Genomic DNA, 13,456 nt, shown 5'->3' on the forward strand with positions numbered 1-13,456 from the left:
TCCTGCAATCAATGCAAGTACCCATGATTACTGAAAGATGTGATTTTTGTGGTTGTGGATTGTGTCATGATCTCTTAAAAGTTCACGCCTATGTTATATATAGTGTGCAATTGAAAATAGATTTTTAAAATTTGAATGTGTTACAATAGGTAAAACATGTGTTACAAATAACATGTTGCTAAAATTCCAATATATGTTGTCACAAAGTGCTAATATCATAATGAAAAGGTGTTACGACAGCTAAAAAAATTATTACGCTAGAAAAATATTGTAGCACTAATAAATGTTCCAATGAATAAACAATTGTGTTATAGAGTAGTAACACTTTCTTTTATAAAAAAGAACATATATCTTGTGTTCCAATAGAATATGTTGTAGTAACATTGGATATAGTAACACAAATGATATGTGTTACTAGGACAACTAGTAACACCTTTATTGAACCATAGTAACACAAGTTGGTGTTACTAAAACTATGTTATGTAGTAGTGTCAAAAGAAGACCTAAAAGACTTTTAGAAGACCTACAAATATTCAACATAAGTCCAAGATACGTGAGATCAAAAGAAGCCCAAGCAAAAGTATGAAGAAATCCAAAGATGGACTGCTGGCTGGCGCACTGGTGGCGCACCAGATAGTGTGCACAAAGAGCTCAGCAGAATGGCTCTCTGACGGCTGGCACATCGGACCGATCCGGTGTGCACTGAACTGAGTCCAACGGTCAACAACGGTCACTTTCCAATAGCTCTCTGGCACCGGACAGGGTGAGTGTAATGACTAGCTAACATGCACACAGACAGAACTTTTCAACCATGCTTTTTAAAAGATTTTAACTTTTGAAATTGGAAGTGTTGTTAGTTCTCATGCAAATGTAACTACTAGATGCTCTATGAAGCACTAAGTTTTACACAGACAGGTGACATTGACCCCTCTTGATAATACGACTATCTAGCCTACTAATCCGGTCAATTCCTTCTCTAAACACTTGGTGACCGTCAAAAACAAAACCTATGTTGTACCTTTGCCTTCAGCCAATCCACAACCAATGATTTAAGTCTCCAAGACTTTCGATAAAGCCCTTTTTCCTGTGGTCCAACTTGCATTCTTATTTCTCCATGAACTGTTAGTCCACATATGGTTGTCATTAATTAACAAAACATCACTAAGGAGCCTAGATGATTCATAATCTCCCCCTTTTTGGTAATTAATGACAACACTGCACAATTCATCGAAAGATCCTTTTGATTTTAAATCTTCCTCATACACTAGGTATAAGAAGGATTTTAGGGGTGAGTTTTGAGTGACTTATCTTGCTTTGAATTTGCATCTTAGAAATAGACATTCAAGTCAAAACTCAGAGTGTAGGAAAGGCTCCCCCTACATGTGTGCATGATATGTCCAGTTGAAAATTACACACATAATATATCAGAGTTATGGCGGAGATTTCCTACAATTATGGTCATCGAGGCATATATAGATAATATGATATGAAATAAGCATTACTCTATCATCATCCCTCAATCAACCAAACACTTATTACTACAAACTCATAAACATAAAAGAAACATACATAGTTCAAAATCATAACCAGTGCATCAAACATAGTTCACAGACATGGTTCTCACAAACATAGTTCTCATAGACATAGTACAATGACAAACATGAGTGCATAAACATAAGACATAGAAGTAAACATACATATGTCGAAGTCTCGATGTCCATAAGTGAGCTCCCCTGACTTTGACATCTCCCCCATCTTCCTTGAATCTCTCCCCCTTTGGCATCAATTGCCACAAAGGAGAGCCTCACTCCCCACCAGGTGAGGGCACAAGTACATAGTGTAGTAGTGCGAGCTGAAACTATCAAAGATCGAGGTGAATTGACTAAAATTATTCTGGAGCTATTGTTGCCTCTGATCAAGCGCATGGATGATGTCACTGGTAGACAGAGTCTCGAACTAATGAGATAGGGCACCCATGTTATCATGAAAACTCTGTTGCATGTTGTTCATTCTGGTCGTAATGGGGTCATGAACATTCTCACGGAAGTTCTCACGAAGCCCACCAAACTAATCATGCAAGCTGTCAAACTGATTACCTATGACATTAAACATGTCGACCACTTCAGTATATTGACCATTCATGTGGGTCTGCAAAGCATCAAACCTGCCATCCATATGAGTCATCATATCGTGATACTGGTTGTCCATGTGAGTTTGGAGCCCTTGCTGCATCTGATGGAAATAAGGATCAAAATATCCTGGGCCAGGCTGCTAGTACTGTCCATGCTGAGAAGGAGATGGAGGAGACATCTGCTGAGCTGGATCTGCTTTTGAATCAACTTCATCATCTCTAGTTGCTCCCTCATCATCGAGGAAAGGAGTTAGAGGCCTGGTGATGATATATCAGTTTATACACTTTGCAGAGGTGGTACAACTTTATAGACAAGTCATTACTCAGCTGTGATCCTTTTGACTTTCCTAGGACTAGGCCCACGTGTTGGTTCTGTACGATCCCTAGTAGCCCCCAGCATTTATATCGTCGTTGCCTCTCTTAGTGTCTTTTAACTGCCCGTTGAGGGCCCATGGTCTAATATGTCCTATGCCTCAGGGCATGAGGGGCCCTGGAGGCCTCGTTCGCTTGGTGCCCTTAGGTGTGAGGGCCCTAGAGACCTTGTCATGTGCCTAAGGTGCAAGGGACTCCAGATGCTTCACTTGCTAGGTTCTCCATGGCGTGAGGGGCCGAGGACCTTATATGTCGCGTGCCCTAGGGCGTGAGGGGTGCAAGGATCTCTTGGGAGCGATGGTCCTAGGGACCTTATCCGTCGTGTGCCTCGGGGCGCAAGGGCCTTGATTAGAGGCTTTATTCGTTGTGAGTTTTGACGCATGATTCTGACGCTTGTGAAACCTAGGAGACTAGGTCAGTAGTCGCCCTGACGAGTGTGGGTCCCTCTGTATAGGGTCCTTTTGCTGAGTGCCAGGCTAGCATGCACTCGGCAAAGACTCCCTCTTTGCCGAGTGACTCTCAGCGCTCTCGGTAAAGGGATCTACCGGAGCCTTCTTTGCCGAGTGTTAGGCCAGCAAGCACTCGACAAAGAGGGAGCATTTACCGAGTGTAAGTGAGTACTCGACAAAGAAGTTGTTGTCGATGTCTCTTTGCCGAGAGTCACACTCGACAAAGAGTTTGCGAAAATGTTACACAGTGATACTGACAAAGAAAGTCAAGAGAGCTCGTATTTTAGAATCGGAGGGCATATTGAAGATGCTAATTCATCCCAAATAATATTGATTAGTCATTCTTGTTATTTAGCCTTTGTTGTCTCTAGACCTTGGACATGCCTATCAATAAATTAAATTAAATTAAATTACATCCCACGTTGAGCAGATCTTTTAATGGGATGTCTACTCGTAAGAGAGATTCATGCATGGTGAAATTAATCATACTACTTAGCTCCCTTTAAAAAGTTAGGAGGTGTTTGGTTTGAGGAATCACTTCATCCAAAATGTAGTGGTGCATCATGGGTCCATTCCTCAAATTTGGTGGGATGACCTCATTTCTTATATTAGTACTAACTAAATAACTATAAAGAATGAGGTGATGATGGATCAACTCAATCCATTCCACAAACCAAACAAAAAAGTGAGGAGTGAGAAGACGATGGACTAGATCATTCCTCAAACCAAACAGCTTATTAGGGACCGTACATATGCCTCCTGATATTCCAATGCGGGTGCTGTTATTCTATGCAACACGTCTAATTTAGTTTTTAATTTGTTCTGTAAATTAGCTATTTACCACACAACAACCACAAGCATGTTCATCGCCGTACGTTCTTGAATATTTTTCGTCTGGAGGGAGTAGTGATTAAGCAGCTAGGCAGGGGTTGCTCTCACAGTCATTGTTTGGACCGACCGCGCGGGCTTCTCTTCCTTTTTCATCTCTTGTTTCCCACGTAGCTAGTAAATTAATTAATTAATTATAAGGAATGTCAAACTAATTTCACCTTGTATAATAACGCCCACGCCACGGTACCTGCTCTCTGTACATCCGCCTCCTTCTTCTCCTCTCTCCCTCCTTCACCCTGCTAATTAATATGCTCGTCTCCTTCACCCTCCTAATATGCTAATAATACTAGTAATTCGCTCGCCAAATAAATCCATCCATGGCAGCAGCCAACAAGCAGCAGCAGGCGGGCTCTTCGTCCTCGTGCAGAGGAGGAGATGCTGGCAGCAGCAGGCAGTCGTCGTCTGTGGCGGCGGTGCTGCGCGACAGGTACGAGCTTCAGAGCCTGAGAGGCAACGGCAGCTCCGCGGAGGTCTGGGAAGCGAGGCACCGGCGCACCGGCCACAAGGTGGCCATCAAGATCATCTCCCACGCCAACACCGACAAGAAGAAGATCGCACGGGAGATCCGGGTGATGCGCCTGCTCAGCCAGGGGCAGCACCCCCACGTGATCCGCTTCATCGAGGCCATGTCCACCCACGCCCACACCTTCATCGTCATGGAGCTGGCCGCCTCCGGCCAGCTCTACGACCACGTCGTCCTGCGGGGGAGGCTCCCCGAGGACCAGGCCCGCACCATCTTCCAGCAGCTGGCCGCCGCCGTGCTCTACTGCCACCGCAACATGGTCGCGCACAGGGACCTCAAGATGGAGAACGTCCTCCTCACGCCCGACATCGCCGTCAAGCTCGTCGACTTCGGCTTCAGCAAGCTCTACACCCACGCCAAGCCCATGCGCAAGAAGATGGGGAGCCCCCTGTACGCCGCGCCCGAGCTGCTCTTCGGCGGCCGCGCCACCAGCTACGTGGGGCCCCAGGTCGACGTCTGGAGCTGCGGCGTCATACTCTACGGCATGCTCTGCGGCGGCCTGCCCTTCGACGGTGCCGACGTGTCGGAGGTCGCCAGGAACGTCAGGCGCGGCGACTACCGCCTGCCGTCCTGGGTGCCGGACGACGCGCGGGACCTCATCGCTGGCATGCTCATCGTCAGCCCACACAAGCGAATGACCATGGCCGATGTCATGGCGCACCGCTGGCTCCAGCCGGCTACCATGCCCGCGTACCTGGCGATGCCGCCACCGGACGCAACGCGTCTGGCGCAGGTCGCCGTCGACGAGACAGCCGTCGAGCAGCTCGCCATGCGCCACGGTTTCGACAGGAGCAGCCTGCTAGAGTCTCTGCGCCAGAACCAGGAGGACGAGGGCGAAGCCGCGGTCGCGTACCGGCTGGTCCTCGCCACCATGTCCGACGCGCCCACCCGGTACCTCACCATGCGCCCCCCCCACCGCCACTGCTGGAAGGCCTGCAGCACGGCGGCGTGCTCCTCCACCACGGCTGATCGCGCCTGACGATGCATGACGCGCCGTCTTCTACCATAAACAAGCACATACTTGACAGCTTCTTGGCCGCGGTATTATTGTTCCAAATTCAGATCGGTTGTATTAAATATAGAAGGTTACCATGTTAAACATATAAATATATAATGTTAGAAAAGGACGATGTCCCTAATCTTGGCAGTGCTATCATTTGTCGTGTAAATCATCCTAAGTATAACTATATATATACATGAATAAAATACAGATCTAAAAGAAAATTAGCGTGTGCCACTTTAACATGGTATAAGAGTAAAAAAAATCTAATTTCCTACCAGGCATCCTTTCTCTTTCTCTTCCTTCTCATGTGTGGGACGCCATCATGGAGCCAATCTCCATACACCAAGTTGTCAAGATTCGACCGACTAAAATTAATGCCGCACCCAAGAAACAAATCTTGGCATCAACACTGATGCTATTGAAGTCCCTAACCTGATGTATACTCGCTACACTAGTATGATCAAGAATTAAAGACCAACAACTTTTGAGTGGTCTTCTCTCATCGACGATGGTCGGTACTACATCTTACAAGAAGATCTAGGACTCATTCTAGAAGAAACTTGTCTCATCCATAAAAGCACGCACGGTGCAAACCCATGTGGAACTTGATATCACGAGGTTCGCCATCGAGCTCACCGTCATCGACGCTTCTCTACGCAATGAGAAGGTTCTCTCATATTTGCTAGGGGAGCTCCTGGCGAACTATGACTCATTCGTCAAATAAAATGAATGATTTGCAGCTAACTATGACTGACTATATTTGTGCATGATTTGATATGTGATGCATGCAAACAACAAGGGAAAAACCACATCCATGGTACTACACGGTGATATGTTTCAGGGCCGTAACTTGCCTACCTCGGCACCTGATCCTCCAGTTATTATATCATCCAGCTTAAAAACAACACAACAACATCAACCAACATCTAGATCTAGCTAGTGCTGCCTCAGCTCCCTCTTGCTCTGGTTCTCTGATTCTTACTACTTGTATACTTCTATACTTACCCTATTAAGAATCTAACACCCACCCCACGCCCCTAACTCCCCTCAACGCTGGCACGTGCAAAGCCTGTCTCCGCTCGCCTCCCCCGCCATGACAGCCACCTCGACATCCTCCCGGCCTCGGCGTCGACCTCCGCCTGCCTCCCTCGCCGTGACAGACGCCTCCACGTGCTCCCGGCCTTGGCTCCCTCCCTCATGCTTGTATCATACGCCTGTCATGCCCAGCAAGTGTCATAGTTCATTTTATTGGGCCCATCAGAAGACAACCCATTGGGCCAAGAACAAACCAAACCCGTGAACAACAAGGGCACCAGCGGGCGGGTGGAAAGAGGGAGAAAATCAGAAACCAAAGACTCGTTCTCGTCGTCTTTCTCATGGAGGAATGGTCCAGGTGATTCTCGATCTCCTCACGTCCCGGTCTTCACCACCGGCGGCCACGAGGCGTGACAGTTGGTATCAAAGCCTTTTGATCCTTGGTGTCGCACGGAGCGGGTCGCGTTCTTCCTTAACGGTGTTCCTGCTTCGACGACTAGGGTTTTGGGCATGATTTTTCTCTCTCTCCTCCAACGACTCTCGGCGTCGGCATCGTGTCATCAACGTTCGTCGATCTCCGGCGGGCGTTCGACTTGGTGGTGTTGGCGACAGTGATTGGAATTCCGGTGGCGTGTGGCGGCGGTAGACTTGTTGCATCTCAGCTGTTCGACACAAGGTGCCTCTGGTTTTCTTCAATCCAGTTTGTCGCGCCAGCTCTCTAGGCGGCGGCGAACTTCTTCAGGTGGAGCTAGGCGGCGTTTGGTGGCTGTGGATTGCAGCCATCGTGACTCCGTCATGGGCGACAGACAGACATATGGCTGCTACTGCGATGGCGGAAGTAGTTGTCGAGAAAGTATGCAATGATATGCCCCGTTGGGATGATGATGTGGCCTGTCCTAATATGGTGATGTTCAAGGATTTAAGGATGGCGCCAGTTGCTTCCACTTAGCTGTTTGATGAATTGTCTTTTCGGGATGATGCAGCTACACTGGAGGAAATATATCCTACAGGTGTAGTGTGGGATGAGATTTCAACTCAAGTGGCGCATGATGGCTTATGACAACAGCTAGCATGTGGTGCAGAGTATGTGCATTACGAGAAGACAAAGCATACTGCAGAGCTTGATGCCAATGTCGTGCTTATTCCTTCCAGTAATGCGCCATTGTTTCTAGAGCTTGCTATGGAATTGCAGCATGGTTCTGATCCACATGTGCTATTGCAGCAGCATGACCAGGCATTGTTCAAGGTACCCATGACATCCATGAGTGAAGCCCATAGAGTGTTTGATGCAATTTCTAGCCCTATTCTGTGGGATGATGAGTTACCGCAAGGTCTTCAGTTACATAACTGTTTATTGAAACTAGTAGCTCAAGGAGAGTGTATGGTTGGCGAGACAGACACGAATGCTGAGCTATGTGACGTGGTTATCTGGGATGAGGAAGTGACTACTTTGAGCAAATGCATGCAATCTCGGCAACTCCGGGGGGGGGGGAAGAGTATTTAGATAGCAATGAGTTGATTCTAGATAGAAATCAGATTGTTGTCCATGTTCTAAATCTCATCCATGTGCATGATGTGCCAGTTTTCTGTGAGTGTGATGGCTTCAGTAATTCACATGGCTTACGAGAGCAGCTAGTTGAAGAGATGGATGACCAGATGCAGTGCAAGCAGGTGCATAACAATGCATTAGTGCTGTCTGTTTGTGGTGGTCTCAAAGTATCTAGGGAAACGTCTTATTCAGCTCTCATCTGGCATGAGATCCATACGGTTGCTGCAGACCATGCATTTTTTGATAAAATATTTGATGAGGGGTCAAACCAAGAATTTGAAGAAAGGCATGTGGTGGTCTCAAATGCGGATGTTCGTAGGCTGATGACCAGTAAGGCTAATACTGCACACATTCATAATTCTAGGCCATTGTTCCTAGATCATTACATGATAAATAAAGGCCCTACCAAGCTGTTTCTTTTTCATTTGCTTGCTGAGTTCATTGAGCCAATGGAGTCACAGTTAGCTAGACATAAAAGGGACAACCTGAACTTCAAGTTCACTAAAATGGAGCGTCAGCAACATGATCTGCGTGCACAATTTTGTATAACTCCCCTTCTATAATTACATATGGTCGTACTCTTGCTTCCATTCTTTTATTGTAAGCTTCGTCATCCGAAAGACAATTGCCTTGGAGGAAAGACACAATCTCAGTCCTCCAATCTTCACTGTGCACTGGTGAGATTGTGAGCACCGCTCTTTCCATGAGCTTGACCGAAGGTGCTTTTATTGTTTCGAAGAATATCTCCGAAGGTAGCGGAAGCCCCTGTACCGCTGATTTAGCTAACAAATCTACATGCACGTTTTCTCCTCTCGGAATGTTTTTTTACAGAGAAACCTTCGAAAGAGGCTTCCATCCTTTGGACTGCATCTAGATATTTTTCTAGCTTCGGATCCCTTGCTTTTCTACTTTTGTCAATGTGACCTGAGATGACATGTGAGTCGGATTTGAGTATTGACCTTCTTATCCCATTGCCTTAAGCTTTCGAAGCCCCAAAAGAAGGGCTTCGTACTCTGCAATATTATTTGTGCAGTTGAAGTCCAATCTTGCTGTATAGCAGGTTTTGATTTTTGATGGTGAAATTAAAATAGCCGCTGCTCCTGCGCCGAAGGTTCCCCAGGACCCATCACAAAATATTGTCCATGCTTCGACATCAGTTGTTTTGTCTTCGTCCTGAGCCCCTCGCGTCCAATCAGCAATGAAGTCTGCTAATGCTTAGGATTGGATTGAAGATCTATGAACGAAATCGATAGTGAATTTGTTCAATTATGCCGCCCATTTTCCAACACTTCTTGTGGCTTCTCTATTTCTCATTATGTCCTTGAGGGGTTGTGAAGAAGGTACTATGATATGGTATGCTTGGAAGTAATGTCGAAGCTTCCTGGAAGCCATTAATACATCATATAGTACCTTCTCTAACTCTGTATAATTTTTCTTTGATGCACTAAGTACTTCGGAAATGAAGTACACTGGCACTTGTTTTCTTGCCTGGCCATCCTGCTTCTCTTGTACGAGCACTGCACTAACTGCAGCGTGGGAAGCAGCTACGTACAACAACAGTGGAGTTCCTGATGAAGGTGGAGTTAAGGTTGTCAGCTCTATCAAGTACCGCTTCAGTTCTTCGAAGGCTTTTTGCTGAGTTGGTCTGAAAGGGAAATGTGCCCTTGGGCCATTTCTAAGTATTTTGGTGATTGAGTGCCAACACAAGTGCTTAAATGTGAATCTATGCCCATGGATGGACAAAGTGCAAATCAAGAGAAAAGGTATGTTTCTAAGTCTTAGTACATTGGTTTTATGTACTAATATACTTCTCTAAGTATCAGAAACAGAAAGAAGAAGAAACGAGAAGAGTTGGCTGTGTACAGCCAAAAGGCTGTTTCGGTCTGGGGTACCGGACTATCCGGTGGTGCACCGGACAGTGTCCGGTGCGCCAGGCTGCCTCGAGCGAAGTGGCCGCTCTCGGGAATTCGCCGACGGCGTACGGCTAAAATTCACCGGACTGTCCGGTGTGCACCGGACTGTCCGGTGAGCCATCGGTCGGCCGAGCCAACGGTCGGCCGCGCGATCTGCGCGGGACACGTGGCCAAGCCAACGGTCGGAAGGGGGCACCGGACTGTCCGGTGTGCACCGGACATGTCCGGTGCGCCAACGGCTCCAAATCTGCCAACGGTCGGCTTCGCCATTTAAGGAAAGAAATCTGGCACCGGACAGTGTCCGGTGTGCACCGGACTGTCCGGTGCGCCAGACGACAGAAGGCAAGGATGGCCTTCTAAATTTGCTCTCAACGGCTCCTAGCTGCCTTGGGGCTATAAAAGGGACCCCTAGGCGCATGGAGGAGAACACCAAACAACCTTAGAGCATTCTTGATCATCCACACTCAGTCTTTGCGCATTCGTTTGTCATTCTCAGTGATTCGAGCTCCGTTCTAGTGAGAACTTTGAGATAGTCTTTTGAGCTCGATTCTTGGCCGTGTGTGTGCGCATTTTGCTGTGGATTTGTGTGTGTTGCTTCCCTCCCTTACTCCGTGCTTCTTTGTGAACTTTAAGTGTAAGGGCGAGAGACTCCAATTTGTGGAGATTCCTCGCAAGTGGGATAAAGATAAGCAAAGCAAAACACCGTGGTATTCAAGTAGGTCTTTGGACCGCTTGAGAGGGGTTGATTGCAACCCTCGTCCGTTGGGACGCCACAACGTGGAGTAGGCAAGCGTTGGTCTTGGCCGAACCACGGGATAACCACCGTGTCATCTCTGTGATTGATCTTTGTTGGTTATTGTATTTTGTTGAGGATTCCTATCTAGCCACGTGGCAATTATTGTGCTAACGATTAACCAAGTTTTGTGGCTTAAGTTTTCAAGTTTCACAGGATCACCTATTCACCCCCCCCCCCTCTAGGTGCTCTCAATTGGTATCAGAGCCGTTCTCTTCAAGAAAGGGACTAACCGCCCGAAGAGATGGATCCTAAAGGCAAGGGGATGGTGATCAACGACAAGGAGAAGGAGTCCTTCGTCAACGAGCCCAATGATGACAAGCCCACCGACTCAGGCTCGGGCCACAAAAGAAAAGACGGGAGGAAGAAGAAGACAAGGCGCATCAAGGAAATTGTCTACTACGACAGCGACGAATCTTCCTCCTCCCAAAAGGACGACGACGACTACGATAGACGAAAGACGGTTAACTCAAACTTTTCTTTCGATTATTCGCGCATCCCGCATAGTTCAAATGCTCAATTGCTCCCCATTCCACTTGGCAAGCCCCCTCACTTTGATGGAGAGGATTACGGATTTTGGAGCCACAAAATGCGTACTCACCTGTTTTCTCTCCATCCAAGCATTTGGGAGATTGTGGAAAGTGGAATGAAATTTGATAGCTCAGATAGCCCTGTGTTTATTAATGAACAGATTCATAAAAATGCACAAGCTACTACTGTGTTGCTAGCTTCTTTGTGCAGGGACGAGTATCACAAGGTGAGCGGCTTGGACAATGCCAAGCAGATCTGGGACACCCTCAAGATCTCTCATGAGGGAAACGACGTCACCTTGCTCACCAAAATGGAGTTGGTGGAGGGCGAGCTTGGACGGTTCGCGATGATAAGGGGCGAGGAGCCGACACAAACATACAACCGGCTCAAGACCCTTATCAACAAAATAAGGAGCTACGGGAGCACGCGATGGACGGACCACGACGTCGTCCGCCTAATGCTAAGGTCCTTTACCGTTCTTGATCCTCATTTGGTGAATAATATTCGTGAGAATCCCAGGTACACCAAAATGTCGCCCGAAGAAGTCCTTGGAAAATTCGTAAGTGGGCGAATGATGATCAAGGAGGCAAGGTACGTGGACGACGCCTTGAATGGACCGATCAACGAGCCGCAACCTCTTGCTCTCAAAGCAACAAGAAGCAAGGAGGCGCTACCTAGCAAGGTGGCACAGTTTGAGGCGGCCGGACTTAATGATGAAGAGATGGCTCTCATCATCAAAAGATTCAAGACGGTGCTTAAAGGTCGCAAGGGACAACCAAGCAAGACCAAAGCCAAGGGGAAGCGCTCATGCTTCAAATGCGGTAAACTTGGTCATTTTATTGCTAACTGTCCCGACAATGATAGTGATCAGGATCAAGGGAACAAGAGGGAGAAAAAGAAGAACTATAAGAAGGCAAAGGGCGAGGCTCATCTTGGCAAGGAGTGGGATTCGGACTGCTCTTCGTCCGACTCCGACAATGAAGGACTCACCGCCACCGCCTTCAACAAGTCATCCCTCTTCCCCAACAAGCGTCACACTTGCCTCATGGCAAGGGAAAAGAAAGTAAGCACTCATAACACTAGTACTTATGCTTCTTCAAGTGAGGATGAGTCTAGTGATGATGATGAGATAGATTACTCATGCTTATTCAAGGGATTAGATAGAACCAAGGTAGACAAAATTAATGAATTAATTGATGCCTTGAATGATAGGAATATACTCTTAGAAAAGCAAGAGGATTTGTTGTATGAAGAGCATGATAAATGTGTAGAAGCTCAGAAATCTCTTGCTCTAGAAATTAAGAGGAATAAAATGCTTTCCAGTGAATTATCTTCTTGTCATGAAACTATTGCTAAGTTAAAAGGTTTTAATGATGATTTAAATGCTAAACTAGAAGTAGCCTGTAAATCTAATTCTTGTGTAGAGATTGTTGAAACTTGCAATAGGTGTAAAGATTTTGACATTGATGCTTGTAGTGAACACCTAGTTTCAATTTCCAAACTTAATGATGAATTGGCTAGTCTTAATGCCCAACTTAAGACTAGCAAAAGCGAATTTGATAAATTAAAATTTGCAAGGGATGCCTACACAATTGGTAGACACCCCTCAATTAAGGATGGACTTGGCTACAGGAGGGAAGCCAAGAACTTGACAAGCCATAAGGCTCCTATCTCCGCCAAGGAGAAAGGGAAGGCTCCTATGGTTAGTAGTGCTAAAAAGAACAATGCTTTTATGTACCATGATAGGAGACAAACTAGAAATGCTTATAGGAGTTATAATGCTTTTGATGATTTTGATTCTCATGCTATGTTTGCTTCTAGTTCTTCCTATGTGCATGATAGAAATATTGGTAGGAGAAATGTTGTTCATAATATGTCTAGGAAAAATGTTGTCAATGTTCCTAGAAAAGTTATGAAAGGTCCCTCTACAATTTATCGTGCCTTAAATGCTTCCTTTGCTATTTGTAGAAAGGATAGGAAAATAGTTGCTAGAAAATTAGGGGCAAGATGCAAGGGAGACAAAACTTGCATTTGGGTCCCTAAGGATATTTGTGCTAACCTTGTAGGACCCAACATGAGTTGGGTACCTAAGACCCAAGCCTAAATTTGCCTTGCAGGTTTATGCATCCGGGGGTTCAAGCTGGATTATCGACAGCGGATGCACAAACCATATGACGGGGGAGAAGAAGATGTTCACCTCCTATGTCAAGAATAAAGATTCCCAAGATTCAATTATATTCGGTGATGGGAATCAAGGCAAGGTAAA

The sequence above is a fragment of the Zea mays genome, chromosome 9 (assembly GCF_902167145.1).
Source record: "Zea mays cultivar B73 chromosome 9, Zm-B73-REFERENCE-NAM-5.0, whole genome shotgun sequence".
Lineage (NCBI taxonomy): Eukaryota > Viridiplantae > Streptophyta > Magnoliopsida > Poales > Poaceae > Zea > Zea mays.